At 41.3% G+C, this 20735-nt stretch overlaps 1 protein-coding gene across 2 annotated transcripts in view; it reads left to right on the forward strand.

The window, feature by feature from the left end:
• The first annotated feature begins 286 nt into the window (after positions 1-286).
• The window catches only part of LCLAT1 (lysocardiolipin acyltransferase 1), an 82255-nt gene continuing 61806 nt past the window's right edge, over positions 287-20735 (forward strand). The window contains exon 1 of one of the 2 annotated variants that reach the window (XM_053383003.1): positions 287-516. The gene's annotated coding sequence lies outside the window, so the exon portion shown is untranslated. The remainder of the gene's footprint in view (positions 517-20735) is intronic. The other variant, XM_053383002.1, reaches the window with a different exon arrangement.

Genomic DNA, 20735 nt, shown 5'->3' on the forward strand with positions numbered 1-20735 from the left:
TTCAGGGCATATAAAGCCACAACATTAAAAGAGGTAATTTCACGGCACGGGAGAAATCCTTGTTCTTAATAACAACAACAGAGTGCCATAGTTGGGTGGCTCCAGCTTCAGGGAAGGAAAAAGAAAGAAGGTTGGTCCCTTGTTCTTTTATACAGAAGGCAGGCGTTGCTCAAAAAGGGCGCTATCTCTTTAAGAGAATCCGATTCCCCACGCGGGAGAGCGCGGAGATCACCTTGGCAACCGAAGCTCAGGCAACAGCGGACCGGAAGTGACCCGAGGGAGGGGGAAGAGTTTGAAGGTCGAAGGTGGCGGCGGGAGGAAGATGGCGGCGGCGGCGGCGAGGGATTTGCCTTTGCATCTTAGCGGCTGGGACGCGCTGATGGGGGTCCTCGGCAGCCTGAGCCGGGGCTGAGGCGCCCGTTGCTGGTGACGCTTCGGAGCGTCGTGAAGGAGCCGCGAGGGCCGAGGCCTCCTCCTTCTCCTCCTCCAGCTGACGCTTCTGGGTCCGCGCATCAGGTGAGGGGAGTGAGGCTGGAGGCGGAGAGGGCTGGGCTAGGCTGGGCAACGGCTCGCCCTGCGGACGGGGGCGGGACGTCTCCGGGTGAAGTGGGGTTGGTGGAGGCGCCAGTGCGTGCTCTAAATTTATCCCCCTCCCCTTCCCCGGTACAAAACGGCCTTCGTCACTTTCCTACTTCGGTTCCACCTCTTTAAACAGGCTTTTCTTCCTTTTGCTCTCTTGATAGCTGGGTGTTGCGCACGTGTGACGTGTTTTCCTTTCCTCACACCTTTCAGAAAGTGACGTTGACGTGCATGCTGACGTGTCGGCATGGTAGTGGATTGTGGCAAGGGAAATCCAATTCAACCCCCTGGCCGTAGCTCGACCGCAATTGTCTTCTTGCAGCCCCTAGTCTGTTTCTCAGTGTGGTTGTGAAACGGACACGCCAGCTTGAGATCTTTGGAGGAAGGGCTGGCGACGAATATAGATGGGATTAAAATATCTGCTAGTTTCGAGTCCTTGCCTTTCAATTCCAGATTACAATGGGGTGCTTTAATTATTAAGAAAATTGGGAGAGCTGCCTCCTTTTGTATGCACTGAGACTCATGTTGTACATAATATAGCATTCTTTAATTAAACTGCCACCTGCCTCAGTTTCCTTACTAATATTGTTTAGCTCAGTTATGACACTGCTTTTGCTGGGTGAAGTAGACTGTTGATATTGAGGAAACTAGTATTTCAGATGGTTTTGGACCAACTCCCATTAGCCTCAGCTAGGCTGCTCCAGTGGTCAGGGATGATGTGAACTTTAGCACAACAACATATGGAGAGCCACAGGTTCTCCAACCCTGCTGTATATTTCTGCTGATGTGCTAAAGTAGCACTCACTCCCCCATGTACACCTGTGTAGTTACTGTCTTGTAAACTCAAGGTTTTACTGATCAGTGTATACATTTGGTTGCTTTTTCTTCTAGGTCCTTAAGTTCCAGCTTATAAAGAAGATGTGTATTCAGAAATAAGTCCTACTGAGTTCTTACTCAAGCAAGTATGTTAGAATTGTTGCTAGCAGTGTATAATTAGGTAGAAGGAACTTTCCTGCTTAATGTCTTGAATACTAATGTGTATCCCTCACTCCCTTCAAAGAGTTCAAGATGGGATACATGGTTCTTCTCCTCATTTTACACTTACTGACATACTGTGTGGTATGTTAGACTGCCAGACTGACTAACCCAAGGTCATCAAATCAGCTTCATTGTCCTAAGTCCAACACTCTAACTATTAGGCTACACTTACTCTATTTAGGCTTACTTCTTCAGCGATGCCCATAGCTACCAATCTTACTTAAGCACAGATAAGATGACAGTGTCAAAGGAAAGCATGAAACACAAAGAACTTCCCTATCCAGGGCTGCCTTCAGATGTCTTCTAAAAGTCAGTTGTAAACTTGTATGATTTCAAAGAGAGAATTTTGTCAATGTGTAAAGTCTGTTCTGTTGAACATACGATTTAATGTTTTTGTAAGGACATAGTCAAAATAGAGCTTAATATTTGCTTTTTCACTTTTAAATAGTTAAAACTTGTTAAATTTGTTTAAAATTTGTCTAATTCAAAATCTGATTGTGATTCATTTGAAAGAGTGCATAAAGCAATTATGTATTTGTCATTGTTAATGTGTTCCATATCATTATCTAAAGCTTGCTAGATTCATATCCAGTGGCATGGAATGTTCTTACCTTGATCTTGTTTTGCTGGAACAGCCTTTGCTAATCTGGTGCCTTCCAGGTGTGTTGTACTACAGCCCATCAATCCCAGATTCTATGCCTGATGTGAATTGTACTTGAAAACATCTATAGGGCACCAGGTTGGCAAAGGCGGTGCTTGAGAGTTTGCGTGCCAGCAAGTGGGTGGTCCCTATTTTGTATCTTGATTCTGATGCATCACAGTACTGAGATCACGAGATAAAGCTGGCAGGCTACTTCACAGGCTGGAGCTGAGCTGTCAGACGAATCCCATTTTGTTATTTTGCTGTTCCATTTCAACATTAGATTATAAACAAACTACTTTTACATATTTCCTTAGGCTTATTAGTATGGCTTCACATGCTGCCCAAGAGCCAATTTCTGTCTATTGGTTAACAAGACGTTCTTATTAACTCAACTATGCTATTCTTCTTTGTTCATTAGCAGTCCACGTGTCAAGGTCTCTCCCAAAGGCAGGTTTTTTTTATTACATTGGGAGAGGTTACACACAGATTTACTTTTCCACTGCTTCCATCCATTTTAGTTCATCATGGCTACCCCAGAATTTGGGTTTGGGAGTATTGGATTAACAATGGTCACCCTCCCAGTGGTGCCCTCATTGACATGTAGAAGTTGATACATGTCATGGCAAGCCCCATTTGCCTTTGGACTTCTAGCGCTTGTGGATTTGTGGGTGCCCTTGTGGTCTTCTGCATCCTTGTGGACTAGGTCTGCACCAACTGATGAGGCTGGGGTGAGAGTGAGTGAGGCTTGAACTATAGGTTTTATTTTTAAATACCTAGATGTTGGCACCACATCTTTGGTACCAATTTTGTACAGGAGTGATGAGGGAAAATTAAGCTACCTCATTTGTCCATCTAGCTTGGTATGGACTTCCACTTAGTACCTAATCCTTTTAAACTAGAGGCATTGAGGTTTGGAACAAAGACCTGTATACAAAGCATGAGCTGATACAAAGCATCAGTTTTAGAAGCTTGAGAGACCAGGCTTCTAGGTTTGTTTCTTTCAGTTCTGACACTAGTCTTTAAGGATCTAAGCACACATTCTTTCTTAGGGGAATGGTGTTTCAAGTAAGATTTCTTATCTGAGTTATACATTTTCCCAAAACATGCGTGTCTCAATCTTGTCTTTTTCTTGTCAAGCTTTTCAGTTGGGTTTGATTATAGCTGTCAGTTGTTGTTTAAAACGGCTGTTTCACATTGCTTCATTGTAACTCTGTTTTGTAGCATTGTTTTCAAAGTATTGCTGCTAACATACAGTGGACCCTCGGGTTACGTTACCTTTGGGTAACATAGTTTCGCTGCATGCGCAGAAGTGCTCTTATGTGCGTGTGCGTAGAAGCAGCGCCTCTTCTTACAAAATTTTCGGGGTGTGCACGGACCCCCGGAACAAATTAGATTCGTATCCAGAGGAGCCACTGTATTAATGTAAGGCGTAATGCAGATGTAGTTATGGGATGAGTGCATTTATAGTTTTGTGTCTTTTCAGGTTACTCTCTAATTTCTCTGTTACGGATGTTATACTTCATGTTGTAATCATGTGATTCATATCTAGAAAAATAGTAGTAACTTGTTTGTATGGTTTAGTGTGTATGATTTGAGAAGTCCAAAAGATACAAGTTGTAACATAGTATGGAGTTGCATATGCTGCTTAAATAACTGGACTTAAGTTCATATCTTTAGATTGGTATAAACCTATTACTCTTTGACTTAAAGGAATGACAGTGACTAATGGCAACACATGGACACATGTGTTTCCATCTTCTTCACACGTATGAGAAGTTGAATCTGTGTTCACTTTAGAACACAGTTGGACTCAACTCCTATCAGCCCCAACCCACATGACTGGTTCTTAGGGATGAGGCAAGTTGGGGCCTAAGATTAGCCACTGCTGCTTTAGAACCAACCACAGTTCCCATTGCAAACAACCTAAAAAACCCCCAAAACTGGCTTGGGATCCTGATTTGTCCTCTGCATTTGTACATGACATGGAACTGTGGTTTGTTCTTAATTACAAAGGAAAGCTTCCACTTCTCCTCTTGCACATGGCAGATGAGGCTGGGAAAGTGTGAAATCATGAAAGCATGCAATGCCTTGCTTGTGATCACCTAAAAACTGTGGCTTAAGTGAGTGTCTGAAGCAGGTCTCTGTCATAAAAATGGAAACTTTGCAAAGTTTTCTAAAAAATTTTTTTATAAGGCACAAAATAATTTGCACATTGAATATATTTTCTTTACAAAGTTGTTTGTTTATAACATCTTTGTATTACTCAATAGAATAATATTTTAAGCAGTTTACATAAAAAGTAATTGAAATTAATTGACAAGACTTAGGCCCATTAATTTCAGTGCTCTACTCTGTGTGGAATTTAGTTGGATACAGCCCAACTGAAATACAACATGGAATAATATTGTAAAACATAACATAAAAACTAGTTAAAATGAGATTAAAAACCAAACACAACTGTATACCACATACAAAAGCAAATAGTGTTGAAAAGAAAATTAAAGTTCCCAAATCCAGTAGAACTTGAATTAAAAAGTTTTTAAGAGGTGCCTGGCTCAAGAATTCCCTGAGGGAGGGCATTTTTGAGGGTGGGTGTGATCACTGAGAAGGCTTGCTTCTGCGTTGTCACCAAGTAGCAGTTCACTGATCATGGAATTGATTGGCTGGTCTGCACCTAGGATGTCCTGTTTCCAAGTTGTTAAAGCAGAGGCAGATTTACGGTAGGTTCAGTCGCACTGGGCGCAGAGCCTTGGGGGTGCTGCAGGGGGCGCTGCAACTATGATGTAGAATGGAAGGTGAGAGGCAGCCCTGCCTCCCAATTTTGGCGTCACACAGGGCGCCACTGAAATTTGAGACTCCAAAGTCTGCCACTGGTTAAGACTTTAAATGTCAACAACCAAACCTTGATTTTGCCTTGGTAGCTAACAGGCAGCCAGTGTAGATTTTTCAGCACCACTGTTATATACAGTGGTACCTCGGGTTAAGTACTTAATTCATTCTGGAGGTCCGTTCTTAACCTGAAACTGTTCTTAACCTGAAGCACCACTTTAGCTAATGGGGCCTGCCGCTGTGCCACCAAAACACAATTTCTGTTCTCATCCTGAAGCAAAGTTCTTAACCCGAAGCACTATTTCTGGGTTAGCGGAGACTGTAACCTGAAGCGTATGTAACCCGAGGTACCACTGTTTGTGTAAAGCTTGTTAGATTATTCATTCTACTTAGATGCTTATATCTTGGGATGATTTCTGTAGGATATTTATATCAGTCAAGAATTGCAGTCTAAAATAATTCACGGAAAGGATCCATTCTATGTACAAGCAATGTAGAGCTGAAAAAGATAATTGCATATCAGTGCCAGTTTCATCTTGAAGTATTTAGAAATCAATTTTGGTTTCTCATAATTACAGTGTTTGAAGAAACAGGCATCTAAATGGAGGGCAGCATTTTGGAAGACATGTACTTGTTTTTCTAAAGTAGACCGTTTCTGTGGTGACATTTTCCATTCATTTTATAAATAGATGTAAATTTGTAGGAAAACTTTTTTTAAACATGTTCAGATGAGTTTCAGGAACATGCACTGCCAACAGAATCTTGCACATCTCCATGTGTGGAAGAAAGCAGTAAAGAAACTTAATGCCGATGATACAGAAACACTGTGGGTAGATGGTTCTCATGTTTGGAGAGGTTTTATTCAGAGCTTTTTTTTCAGCCGGAAGTCGCTGGAATTCAGTTCCAGCACTTCTCAGGTGGGTGCCATTGCCATTCTAAGAGAACAAGGGAGGCGTTCGTGGTCAGTTCCAACACCTCTTTTTCTAGAAAAATAGCATTGGAATCATTCATTCATTCATTCATTCATTACATTTACAGTAGAACCTCTACTTATAACCGCCTCCACTCACGGACGTTCCAAATTATGACCACGGCAAACCCGGAAGTAACTGGTGGGTTTGCTGCTGTTCACGCATGTGCAGGAGTGGCGATCACTGTTTGCGCATGAGTAGGAGCGGCGTTCGCCGTTTGCGCCTGTGCACAATGGCGCCTCTCCCAGCGACCCGTTTCGCCATAAGGACAAGCCTCTGGAATGGATTGTGGTCGTGGTTAGAGGTTCCACAGTATATACAACCTTTATCTTCCAAGGATCTCAAGGTGGTACCATCTTTCTCCTCCCCATTTCATCCGCATAACAACCCTGTGAGGTGGGTTAGGCCAAGAGATGGTGACACTTCCTGGAAAATAGTAATTGTTCTGCAATAATGAATTGAAGGTAGGAATTTGGGAAAGACATGCAAGAAAATCGTCCAAAACAGTAGGCATAATCCAGAGAGCTTTGTTGGACCCAAGAGAGCTTAATGTTTTTTCTTCTCAAATACCAACCCCCAGATAGATTTCTATAGCCTTTTGTGCTGTGCAATTGGCTGTTAACAGGGAAAAATCCAACAGACCCCTTCCATAGAGATAATTGTTTGGATTTTGGTGTATGTGGATATTTGCAATGTGTTCATGCATATATTGGGCTAGATCCAGAGTTGCTCTTAATGGTGTTCAGAGTGTACTGCAGGAAAAGGGCAGCCCAGAAGTTTTCACCAGTTCCTCCTTTGTCCTGCAGGGCTGTTCTGTTGGACTGAAGGACTCTCAAGCAGCATGGGGTGTGGTGCTGGGGGCTGCGGGGAGAAAGAGGAATTGACTAAAATTGCCAACCCACTCCCCTCAGTGGGAAGCCTTCACTGGATCCTACTTTGCACTGTGACTGGAAAGAACCCTTTGTTTGTGAAGGGCAAGAATACTTCCAGTCCATTCACTGTAACAAAATGGTCAGTTGAGAAATATAAATACACTGAACAAATAAAGTAAGAAGCCCTTCAGGGCTATGGCTTCCCTCCCACACATTATGTCCGGATCTTGAATCCTATTTTCCATTGGAATGCATTTCCTTCTGGTCTCCTGAATTTTGCACTGTGCACCTATCTGAGGAGTTCCTGACCTTGTTGAATATAATGTGATTATGGAAAATAAATGACTGTGAAATATGATAATGTGCATGGAAAATGTTTTTTTGCATGGTGCCTTAAATGCCAATAATTTGTTTCATTTTTAGGGTGTGGGTTTTGTTTGTAATTTGGTAGATTCTTGAATTTTTCATTTTGAATGTTTGAAAATTATTTTAATAATGAAAAGCAGCATACCCAAAAGCTACACTGATAATAGAATCACAGAATTGTAGAGTTGGAAGGGCCTCCAATAATCATCTAGTGAACCCTCTGCAATGCAGGAATCTCAACTAAAGCATCCATGACAGATAGCCATGCAACCTCTGCTTAAAAACATCTAATAAAGGAGAGTCCACTACCTTCTGAGAGAGTCCCTTCTACTGTCAGACCGAGCTTACCATCATCTAGTTCTTCCTGATGTTTAGTCAGAATCTCCTTTCTTGTAACTTGAATCTATTGGTCCAGGTTCTACCCTCTGGAGCAGGAGAAAACAGACTTGCTCCATCTTCCATGACAGCCCTTTAGATGTTTGAATATGGCTATCCTATCTCCTCCAGTCTCCTCTTCTCCAGGCTAATCATACCCAACTCCCTCAACCGTTCCTCATAAATCTTGGTTTCCAGATGCCTAATCATCTTGGTTGCCCTCCTCTGCATACGTTCCAGCTTGTCAATATCCTTCTTAAATTGGGGTCCCAGAACTGGACACAGTACTTCAGTTAATGTATGAGATTAATCTAATACAGGCATAGGCAAACTCCGGCCCTCCAGGTGTTTGGGACTACAATTCCCATCATCCCATCCAGGACCAGTGGTCAGGGATGATGGGAATTGTAGTCCCAAACATCTGGAGAGCCGGAGTTTGCCTAAGCCTGATCTAATAGGTATATATTACTGTGAGGCATCTCCTTTGCAGCACATAAGCCATCTACATTCTTGGGAAAAGCCATAATTGAAAAAGTGGTTTAAAGTCCTGTTTGAAAGCATGTACTACACAAACAAAGTAATACATTTAGAAGCCACCACAGAAGCCCAGCTGAAAGCAACACACTTCAAATCATAAAAATAAATGAAAGATTGGAACCAAAATAGAATGTACTGTGGAATAACAGATGCTGTGGGCATTCTGGAGTCTCCAACTTGCTTATTTGAAATAATAGCTGCCCACTGTTTGGTGTTCTACAAAGCAAATTGTGTACTTGTGGATGTTCTTCCACATGAACGCTTTGTGTTCATTTTTGTTGAGTTTGATCTTAGTGTTGGTGTACTTTTCAAATTTATTGAAGGACAATCCGAACATGATGTAACAAATTCATTCTTAGGGTCTCCCACGGCTTTTGCATTGCTGATTAGCAGCTCTGTATGCTCTTCCCAATTCTCCCCAAAGCTAATGGCATATTTGGAGGGGCATTTGCATTGGAGAAAGGTTAAATGCTCTCTGATAGAGCTGCATATCCTTAATCTTCAAAGCAGCTCCATGGGGCTATTGATTTGCACAGTGGTTCTCAAAGGGTGTGTCGCGCCACACTGGTGTGGCAGCAAGGGATGGCAAGTGTGGCGGTAGGATTCAAGAGCAATCAAAGAAACATTTAAGCATTTCAGTGTAATATAGTATCAAAATAAAATTACCTGCAGAATATTGGCAGATAGCTTTTCAAAATGAGAGCAAGAGTAAGGCTTTTTCGTGTTGATATTTGAGTTGTTTGTCTCTCGTTAGACTTAATATAAATGAGATGACCCAGCAAAAGCAAGTTCGCACATCTTATTGAGCTTGTATATATATTTAAGGTACGTATGTAAGAGGCTCGTTTATAATTCTATTTTGGGAATGATTCATGTTCTTATGTAGCTGCATTGCTTAATACTTTCTGGATGTCCCATGATCATGTTATAAAGTAGTTGTGTTCTATGTTATAAATCAAGTAGCGCTAGGAATTGTTTCTTTTTGTTTTCAATGTGTTTCTTATTAATTAAAAATTTGGTATGGCACAAGCAAATTTTTATTCTGAAAGTGTGACCCAGACAAGAAAAGATTGAGAACCACTGGATTAGCAAAGAAGATTGGTATGGCTCCCAGATCGCATTAAATGCTTTTAAAGCATTGCTCATGCCATGGAATCATTCATCAGTACAGATTGTTGACTGTAGAAAACAAAAAAAATATGATTTGCATCTATTGTTGTATTGACCCAGCACCCAAAGCTAGCATATGAATAGCTTAAACACAGATCTCCTTTAGCTCATGCATGAATCCAGACCTAGCCCTTGGTGGTCACAGGATTGTTCAGTCTTATGCTTGGGATTGGCACCACTGCTTGATTCCTGTAACACTGGTTCTGGCACTTGTTTGGGAATATGTTCCAGTCCATTTTGCATATGTTACTATGTGGTAAGGGCTTTGTTCAGCTAGTAATGAGCTCTGGAATTTCAGATGAATATCTTGATATTATGGAAACAACCACATCTTGGCAAAACAGTATGCCTTTGACTGATTCAAATAAAAAGTACAAAATACTCCATTAAGCTCTAGTTTGAAATATGAAGTGCTTCAGCCAAAACACTTAAAATGCAAAATATATGTAACATATGTAATATGACCATAGGAAGCTGCCTCCTGCCAAGTCAGACTATTTAGTCCTCTAACTCAGCACTGTCTGCACTGACTGGCAGCAACTCTCCAGGGTTTGCAGGCAGGAATCTTTCCCAGCCTTCCTTGGAGAAGTCAGGGATTGGAAATGGAACCTTCTGTGTGCAAAGCATTCCACCCAGTTATGACCCTTCCCGAATGCATTTCTGAAATAAAATACTGTCTTAATCCTGGAATGGTTTGTATAATTGAATCTTCAAATTGTATTGAAATTTATAGTTTAACAAGCACTTAAAAACAGGGTTTCAGAAAATTGTGGTTGGCCTTGGTAGCCTATCCCCCCCTTTTTTCTTTTTGAATAGCCAGTGCTGTTTCAGGGCTTTATCTTGGTCAATGAACAACTGAAATTCTTGGGTGATCTCCAATAGAGTCCACCTTTGAGCAGAATGGACTTCTTGCTTGTGCAGTCCGACTGCTCCTTCCTTTCTTTCCCCTACATGCTCCAAAATTTCTTCCAGACGGCTCTTCAACCCTCTGGAACACATTTTGGAAGTGTTCAGGAGGCTGCAGGTGGGGGAAGGAGAGGAGAGAAGACTGAGTGGATTTCATCCCCACCCCCAAATTTTTAAGCTGTCATTAATTTTGTAACTTGGCAGTTTTGCCTTTTTCAATTTTTTTTGCAATAAATCTAATAAAAGCTCAGAAGTATACAACATCTTACATTTTCTGGTATAAAACCTCCAAATGTGGAAAAGTTATGGAGTTGGGCCTTAACTTGCCTCTTTGTAAACCCTTGTTCACAAAAATTAGATTGTAAAAGTGGAGGGAAAACATCTAAGCTTGCAGAGCTTCTATTCTTCGATGTTCCTCAGTTCCTTTCTCTAAAAGATTACCTCTCCTACTACGTGTTCTGCTCATTTGCCTGCTGCAGCACTGGAATTTACTAAAATATCAGAGAAATATCTGCCTTTTGCAGGACAGGTGGACAGGAAAGCAGTTGCTCTCTCATGCTGCAATAAACATGTTACAGGAAGACTGCCATTTACAATACTGTGTATCATTTTTTTAAAAAAAGTGAATGAGAGGGAGATCTGTGCACTAGTGGTTGAGAGCACTGGCAGGTTGCAGAGGCATTTTTTAAAATGTGGTGGTGCTGTAGCAAGTATTTCTATTTTCCTCTCTTCTTGTTGAGAATGAAGAAGCTTGGTATCCTCTCTTCTCTGTAACTCAACCAGACTTCATCATGCCATATAGTTGCTCATTTAAAATGGCACTAGACTTCACTACTCTCCCCCTTGAAATGTCAAGAGATACATTGGGTTTGTTTGGCGATCATCTGTTTGCCTTCTTGAGTATAGAAAATGAGAAGCTGTCTTGAGGTCTCCCTCTTACTGCTATTGCTCTTTTATGCTGATAAATATTTGTGTGTCAGTTGCCTAAAAGTAAAAGAAATGAAGCAGATGCAGTGTTAATATACTTGAAAGATTTCAAATACAGGTGACTCCCCGCTTATGAGTGGGTTACGTTCTAGGCCCATGTGCACATACAGTAAGTGAAATGCATGAGCGGGGAACTAGGGTGATTTCTTCTTCTTTTACAACAAAAAAGTTCAGAGCTATTTGGAATGCTACATAACAAAAAGCAACCCATTCTGTACCTTTGCCTACAGATTGTCAGAAAGGGCAGAGAACAATGTATTTGAGCCTGCAGCAATACAGCTTCTGCCTGACAGCTGTTGAGCAGGGCAGTGCAGCAGCATTGAGAGCTCCCTCACGCCATTTTGGAGCCCATAAGTACCTTCCTTCCTTCCTCCCTCCCTCCCTCTCTTTTTTTAAAAAAAGCCTTTAAAACATATTTGGGCTCTGGGGAGTATCTCCTCGCATGCTATGAGGACTTTCCAGCTCTCTCCTATCATTTCCAGCTTACATTGTTCTTTAGTTCTGTCCGACTCTTCGTGACCCCATGGACTAGAGCACGCCAGGCACTCCTGTCTTCCACTGCCTCCAGCTTTGAATTGATGTAAATTGTTAGATTGATTTCCCACCGCTGCACGTTTATGTGGTCACACATGTGTTGATCGCATGTAAGTCGAAGGATGTCCGTACATGAATTTTCGATACTGTGCAGCTCTAGAAACAATATTTCTGTGGCTTATCCAGATATCAACCTTTTTCCAGTTGGTGGTCCAAATGTAGTATGTCCACCTGTCCGCCTAGAATGGGGAGACTTGTGAGCGGTAGAGGAAATCATTTTGTTTCTATCAGGGATTGCAATTTACAGCTTTTTAAAAAGGGCTTAAAAGGTGCTGCCATTATTTAGCAGTATATTCAGGTACAAATGAATTATTGTGTTTAAATACAAATTTATAGAGTTTCTTTTAAAAGCCTTGCAATAGACCAGGCCTCTGAGGAGGCAGAGTTGCTGCACTACTGGTTCCATCAAGGGCATTCTTCAATAGGAGCAGTGAGGTAACCACATTCCAAGCAGCATTCACAATTGTAATTGTTCACTCACTGAGGATCCTATTTTTCCTGGGGATGTAATTGTTCCTATGCTGAATTTTTCATGGCATTGGGCCTACTGTTTCAACTTGCTGTCTCTAGAAAAGCACTTCAGTTTTACACTATCTTATCTTGGAAAGAACTCTTTGTGAGTTGCAATAAGTTTCTAAAAAAAATATTTCTAATGATTGCAAGTGACAAGAGGATGGTTTTCTCACAAAAACTTGATTTTCAGAGAACAGAGTGTTGAGCTGTTGAGAACATAAGGTTTAAATTTATTTGCCTTCAAATAAAAGTTTCAAAGAAAACTTGACAAGTATCCACTGTTTCCAGTGTTTATATCTGGCAACATTTTCATGCCAGAATGGACATTTCAATTTATAATTTTGTTATCCCACATCAGTGGTTATATCTTGGGTTTCAGGTCCCAAAGCTTAACCTTAAAAATACCTGTTTAAGAAGGAACTCAAGCTACTAGAAGCAATCTCCCACAACTTACAACTGCATTAATGGTAGGCATGGAGCTCTTTCATATGAAAATTGTTTCATTCCTTCATTTAACACTTCAGGGTGGCTCAACACAGAACCTATGCGGAGTACAATTTCTTGTTTTGTTCCAAGGGTTTACTCTTATTAAATGTATATAAACTTTGGCCAAAGCAGAAATGAGATTGAATGAAGACATCAACCTGTTAATGAAATGGATGTGTGCTCATTCAGTAGTCTTTTTGTCATGTTAGCAGTTTGTTGTCATGGTTCATAAACTAGCAAGTACTTATCAGTACTGTAGAATGTTAAATAACTGTCAAATATACTAATAGAAAACTTGACTCTCCAAATGTCACTGCCGAAGGGGGGGGGTATTAGCAAGGAATTAGCATGCTCAGAAGTACCAACCCCCCCAACCCCTTTATGGGGGGGGGCGCACTTTTAGTGGCAAGAGACGAAGCCTTAAGTGCCCCATTCAGCATGCTCATTGATGATGCTGACTGTTTGGGAGGAATGGGGTGGGGGGAGGAAAGCTAGGGTGGGGGAGAGAAGTAGCCTGTAACCGCCTGGAACACAGGAACACTCCCTACTGCAACGTTTTGTTGAAGACTCCACTTGTTTTACCTGTTCAAACACATCAAAGGAGCCTCTAAATCAGAGGAAAGAATTCTGCTTTGAGTGCAAAAGGGGAAAGGTAGCCTAACTGATGTAAAATATGCCTGGCTCTTGAACAGTCCTTTCTATTCATTTTTTCCTAATCAGCGAGGTGGGGTGAAAAAATTCTCCCTGCTGTTATTTTCATGGAAAATTTTCCATGTCTTAAAATACATTTAAAAAAAAGCAATTAGCAACATAATGAATGGATGCAGCACCAGGTGGAGAATTTTCAAAGTAGTAATTACCTTTTTTCACGTTAGTAGAGCAAATTGTCCCCTGTAATAGCTAAAATGAGAGCTGGTTCATTCACATCCTGGCGTGCAGATTGTGTACACAGGTGCAGGACAAACTCTTAGACCGCAGTCTTTTGCCCACTTACCTGGGGGTAAACTGTATTGACTTCATTTGGACTTTTGAGTAAACCTGTGCAGGATTTCATCCTCCCCGCTTGTAGAGTGTGTTGTGTGATTGAGTGCATACCTGCACACATACTTAACCAATGTGATCTGCCTTCTTAGTTGACCTTTTATGGGACTCTGCTTCATGAAGTTATTACAAGACCTCTAGATGCCCCAAACTAGGTATTTTAAGAACACATGGGAAGCAAAGGCAGGAAAAAAACAGAGGCTATGTAGTTTGGCTGAACTGTGCTGTTCTATTTACGTCAGTTCCAGCTGCAGAATTCTTCAGAATATAGTGACATCAGGAAATTCTGTCTTTAAAGTAATGACTGGCATTTAATTCTTTAGAATTAACAATTATGTACTTAAAATGTCAGTTTTATATTGAAATAAAAATACATAACATCAGATGTTTGTTCCATACAGTTTTACACTAGAACTGCTGCAGGAAATAAATAGTTTTCTGTTCCCCCAAAATAGAACTTTAGCCAACATTATATCTTCAAAAAAAGTCAGTGGGATATTATAAAATAACATTTTAGAGCTAGTGTATCCCTCAAGACTAGAATTCCTGCACACTTTTAGTGCCTTAACATCTTACACTGAAAGGAAATTAATTCTTGAAAGAATGCTGTGCACAATCCATTTGAGACAGTTTTGTTAAAGAAATACAAGCTGTCAAGAAAGCTGCAGCCAATGTTGAATTATTACAATAACATTTTAAAGGAAGTTTTCATTATGAGAATTCAAAGTAATATTTCCAGAACTGAGTTGCAGATCTGATTGGAATGCTTCATCAGTTGGTAGGCTAAGAGTCTTGTGTTAGATTAAAGGAACTCTAGATGATCAAAATGTATGAAGGTAGCATGCAGACATCCTTCATTCAAAGCTTTAGCTGGCATTAAAGTCAATGGTGGGGAAGCTTTAGCTCCTGTAATTCTGTGTATCATATACGGTTTAAAAGCACAGCAGGCGACCTATGAGTAAATTCCATGAAGATCATTGTTGCAAGTGAAAACTCAATAGACTGGATGTAAATTAAATTAGTTGCATTTAGATCCCATTGAAATCAGCAAACTTGGTTACCTCACTAAAAAAGGTAAAGGTACCCCTGCCCGTACGGGCCAGTCGTGTCCGACTCTAGGGTTGTGCGCCCATCTCACTTAAGAGGCCGGGGGCCAGCACTGTCCGGAGACACTTCCGGGTCACGTGGCCAGCGTGACGAAGCTGCTCTGGCGAGCCGGCACCAGCGCAGCACACAGAAACGCCGTTTACCTTCCCACTATAAAGCGGTACCTATTTATCTACTTTCACTTAAGAGTGCTTTCGAACTGCTAGGTGGGCAGGAGCTAGGACCGAACGACGGGAGCTCACCCCGCCGCGGGGATTCAAACCGCCGACCAAACGATTGGCAAGTCCTAGGTGCTGAGGTTTTACCCACAGCGCCACCCGCGTCCCTCGGTTACCTCACTACACTGCTAAAATAACTGCACTGGCTGCCAGTTAGCTACTAAACTAAGCTCAACTTTTGTTTTGAGGTACAAAGCCCATCAATGCCATTGATGCTTGACTAGCTGGTAACTGAAAGGACTAAGAGGATTGGCTAAGCTCCAACTTTGTTTCCTGGGCAGCATAAGACTGTACTAGCAAGGTTCTGGTTTCAGCCCTGCAAAGTATTCTAACATCCCACTCCCAGCTCACTGTTTGGTGTATGTCAGGAGATGTGAAAAGAACTATTTCCTTTATTAGGCATATAACTAGACTATCACTCTGGTTGGAGGCAAAGCATGGCCTTTATTTCTTTTACAGGCATTTTCTCCCTTCTCTGCATGCATGCTCTCTGTTAAAAATAAGTTGTTTCGGAGTTTCAGCATCTATGCTTTTATCTCCTGAGGCAGTCTTCCAACTCCTCTGAGTCCAGGCAGCCTGGGAAATGGTCCTCAAGTAATCCGCTCCCCCCTCTGTTTGTTGTTCAGATTGAAAAATGCCAGCAACATGAACCAAAATAACAAAAGGACGAGAAGGTATGCTCAGTCATTGCCAGGGTTTACTGAGCAAAATTCCCTTACTGCCCTCCTCCACCATCAACCATTCTGTAAAAAACGAACAACTTTTCTCTATCTTCAAAATGTGTTTACTAAGGGTCTTTTCATACATTTACCTTTTAATGAGTAAATAAGTGTAACCAAGCCTCCCTCTGCATCTTTTGGCTTCTGGAAGCCAAGTTTATTTTCCTTTCCAGCTAATACCAGAAGTGCCCCTGAGCACTTCTTTCCCCAACCTTGCCTGATGCTCCGAGAATGAGAGGGTTTCTTAGACTTTCTCCCTTGCACACTCATCCCATATTGGAACTGTTTCCTTCCAATTTCCTGTGCTGGCAACAACTTTTTAATGAGCAAACTACTACACTCAACAGCTTTTGAGATTAGGTCGAGGGGGTATGATTTACCTGTACACAGTTATCTGTGACTGCCATCTGTCTGGCATTTCAAGGAATTGTCAAGGAAATAAGATACTACAAACTCAGGCAAATGTTTTCCATCACCAGTGTTTTCCACTTACCATTAGGAGGTTTTCTTTTCTGATGTCTAATCACACTTTACCTTTTCATAGTTTTAAAACAATTTCTTCTTGGTCCATTTTCTGTGCTGTTGAATAACTGTTTTGCCCATTTCTTTTAGGAAATATTTTGAGATGCTAAAGACACTCTCTTTCTCTTAGAAGTAATTGGAGTTCACCAGGGGATGGAGCAGCCAAAAATATTCCATTCCCTGTAATCTGAAGTGGTAGAATCCAGAATGTGATCATTTTGTGCTGTTTAATGTGCCATTTGGCTCTCATATGAACATTTAACTATATTAAGTTCTCTACTAAGGGGAACAGCTTTTACAAAATTTTGTGATCTTCCTGTACAAGTGGCTGCAGATATATGATGACTTCTTTCCATTATGCCAAGTTCTTGTAAATGTAAATAGGAGGTAATAGTCCTCAAAAATCCCTAGTTAAGTTTGATGAGCTAGCTTTCCCAGCTCTTGCAGGTGCCTTTGGACTGAGGTCATTGTTTTTCCTATTCATTGGACATTCCAAATTCTCTAAAATTAAATAAATGCACTTTTTACTGAAAGTGGAACAAGTGATGTCACAAATGTAATGCTCATGAAATAGAAGATGTTAGTGACCTGCTGGTTCAACATTTTATTGAGGAAAATGTCAAATATCTAATTGGGGATTGAGCTAAAAAGATGGTTCAGTTAAAAAATATGGTTATTTTAAACACCAGTTAAGGACAAAACCTTATCCAAACCCCATTTAAGAAGACTATACTTATATACACTTGATTGCTTATTTTTTCTTCAGTCCAAAGTTGCCAGTTTTTAATGGTGGTTTTTAATTGCTTCTTAACCAACCCTTTATGGAATGTTTTAAAAATACAAGATGCTTTTCACAATGAATTGGCACTTCAGTTTGTCCCTGTTATTGTCCTCTCCAAGATCATTACTGACGGAGCTGACAAGGAGATACAAAGTGATTTGATTTTTAATGCCGCAGAAATAGACATTTCTGTTGTTTTCAATTTAAGGTGTGAAGGGATCAAAACCATACCCATATAGTTTAAAAATAACATCCTGCTAACCAGGGTTGCCAGGATGCAACCTGTCGAGCAAGCATTTACATTCGATATGCATTTATAAAGCAGGAGTTTAAGGTCCCTACTGGAATTGATGGGAACCACTGTAGGAAACAGACATTTTTTTTTTTAAAAAAAAAGACAGCATCAGTAACTATGGCTGAGGGTTGTTTTTGTTTTTAACACCCCCTCCCCAAATCTTATTTTTTAAAAGTAAACTTCTCACATTTTTTGCATTCGAAAACTAAATTGCTAGAAAGTATAAAAGGGTTTTTTTGTGTCTGTTTAAAAAGGAGATGTGTTCTTTTCATAGCAAATATGATTGTTGCATGTAAACTAGTGTTACACTAGTGTTTCCCAAGTTAAGCATGTAAGGCACCTGAGGCCTATGTGCAAATACTGGAACCCTGATAATGCCAGCATCTGTATGCTTTCTGCGATTCATAAATTTTGCTGTGGAAAAGGCCAGTTAACACTGGTGTCTTATGTGCCAAACACGTTTGGTTCTGAAAGTTTGGAGCTCCTGTGTATGTGTGGAAGCATGAAAGGTTTAAAAAGGCCCTCTCAAAATAGAGGACGCAATCCATTTCTTCTTTGTAAAATAAAATTATCAGTGGAAATTTCACGAATAAGCCTTGCATTCCATTACAGATGTTTGTGGTTGTGACTATCCCAACAGAATTAAAAACAAAAACAAAACAAAACTGAATCCCTTGGGAGGTAGTACAGTTGCTCTTTTTTGACTCATTCCATTTTTCAGAGCAAAAATGACCAAAGAGCTATTGCATTTATTGCTATTGAAATGAGCACCATGAGATGGTAGAAATGTAAAGAATGAGTTGACCAGGTTTGTGTCTAGAAAGCTGTGAAGCAGTTAGATGGAATTGTTCACACACACACACACACACACACACACACACACACACAGTAATTAACAAACAGGAACAGTTTTGATGGGGGGGAAGCTACAAGCTGTGGCTGATTAGTTATTCCTCTCTGGACAATTCTTGCTACTGCTGCTCAAGTCCAGATTGTGTGAGATTTCATGAATAGGAATACAGCTGAGAATAAAAATGAGGCTTCTTTCCATCACTCTATTTATGGAGCAGCTGCTTCACTGTTTGATACCCCTTTTACAGCCATTTCTAAATAACTTACCTGGTGTTCTCAATATGGCTTTTTGGTTTAACGCTGAGTTCATTGAGAGTAAGGTCAAATGAGAAGAGGGAGGGAATATTGAGCCATTCATTGTCTTTCTGTGATTTCCTTCCTTCTTTTAATGTGGGCATTTTGACACTGGAAAAATCATGTTCCCTACAAAAAACTTATGACCTTCTTGATTTGCCCTTGGTATTTGAGAATATAATTAATATTTTCTTATATTTGGAAAAATCCCCTCTGAGGTAGTTAACAATGTTTTTAATAGAAACACAAATGAAATAACATAATCCTAAAACAACAACAACCCACTAAAACATCTGTCAAATCTGTCAAACATAATATATAAAACAAGGAAAGAACCAGCTTAACAGCATAAAAATCAACATTAAGCTACTGCCTGGGGGTGTTGGAAGTATGTACCAAGGCTGCTTTAAGGTCATATTTGTTTTTATCAGAAATCAAGATGCTCCTTCCTTCTTATATGTGCCTTAATAAAACACTTCCTGATTTCCTCAAACTGCTGTTTGCCATGACTTCCAAACTGGCAAAACTGCGTGTGACTATCCCTCCAAACCAAGATTACAAATCAGACTCACATTCTAAATCTAGCAGAATGTGCATCACGCTTCTGTACGAATGATATAAATCCAGTGACCCACTCCCTTTTTGTCACCGCAATTTAATATTTGAAGAGCTTGAATGGCAGGGAGAGAGACTTCTGCCCAAGTCCTGCTGGGATTGTGATGGGAAGTGATGAAGGCAAAAAATGGAATAACAGTCTATGCCAGAATAGATACAGTGGTACCTTGCAAGACGAATGCCTCGGAAGACGAAAAACTCGCAAGACGAAAGAGTTTTTCGTTTTTTGAGGTGCTTCGTAAGACGAATTTCCCTATGGGCTTGCTTCGCAAGACGAAACGTCTTGCGAGTTTGTTTCCTTTTGAAGCGGGATCTGGGCTGGCAGGGAGCGAGTGAGGGAGCAACCTACCTTTTCCAGAGGGATCCTCTTCTGGAGAGGGCACAGAGGAGGCAGGTGGGCTGGGATCCAGCGGATCTGGCTGAGTCTCTGCGCCGCCTCTGCCTCTGCCTCTCTCTCTCTCTCCCCCTCCCCACGTGGCTGCTCCATTTTGCCCTAACTGCGCGAAGGCAGGAGGAGGGGGACCAAGGAGGAGGAGGAGGAGGCATCCACTGCGCTTGGGCCGCCGTGAAGGCGCCTTTGCGGGGGTGGGAAGAAGCCGGGAGCAGCTGCCGAGACTGTGGGGAGCCTGGCGGCGTGGCGCAAGGTAACGGGGAGCAAGGGAGAGTCCGCGCCGGGCGCTTCGTGCGTTCACCCTCGGTTCCTGGGCTCGAACTTCCTTTGGCACCTCGTGGAGAGAGAGGGAGAGGAGTGGGCTGGGGCTTTGATGTGGGACGCGGTTTGGCGGAGCGAAGACGTGGCAAGGCTTGGCGACAGAGGAAGGGGGGCTGTTTTCATGGGGAGGTGGGAGGGGGTGTCTTTGCCTCTTCCCGGCAACAGATCCTCCAGGCTGGGGAAACTCCCCCTGCTGGGGAGCGACCCGCTTTGTGCTTTGCCCGCTATCCCATTATAATACAGTACCAGGGTGCATCCATGCTTTGCAAGACGAAAAAATCCACAAGACGAAGAAACTCGCAGAACGGATTAATTTCGTCTTGCGAGGCACCACTGTACTGTATAAGTTGGGACCAACAGATCAGCAAACTGGTAATGAAATGACTGTACATGGAAGAAGATAAGTAAAACAAAGAATTAGTGTAACGTGATTGTCAGAAAATATAAACTATATTCCATGTGACTAGCATAAATTTCACCCCAAACGTTCAATTCAGGATGCGCCTCACATCTTTTATTGTCTTGCATAATAAGGCAATTAACTAGTTTTTGTTTTAAGTTTCAGAACTGATTTGTCATGTTCACAAAGTTCATAAACCTCAGAAAAGATCATGGGATTAAGTGAACATAAATTTATGCCAAAATAAATCTTGCTACTCTTTAAGATATCACAAAACTCCTTTGTTCGTTCGTCCTTTTTAAACAATAGTACC

The sequence above is a fragment of the Podarcis raffonei genome, chromosome 3, assembly GCF_027172205.1.
Source record: "Podarcis raffonei isolate rPodRaf1 chromosome 3, rPodRaf1.pri, whole genome shotgun sequence".
NCBI classification, from domain to species: domain Eukaryota; kingdom Metazoa; phylum Chordata; class Lepidosauria; order Squamata; family Lacertidae; genus Podarcis; species Podarcis raffonei.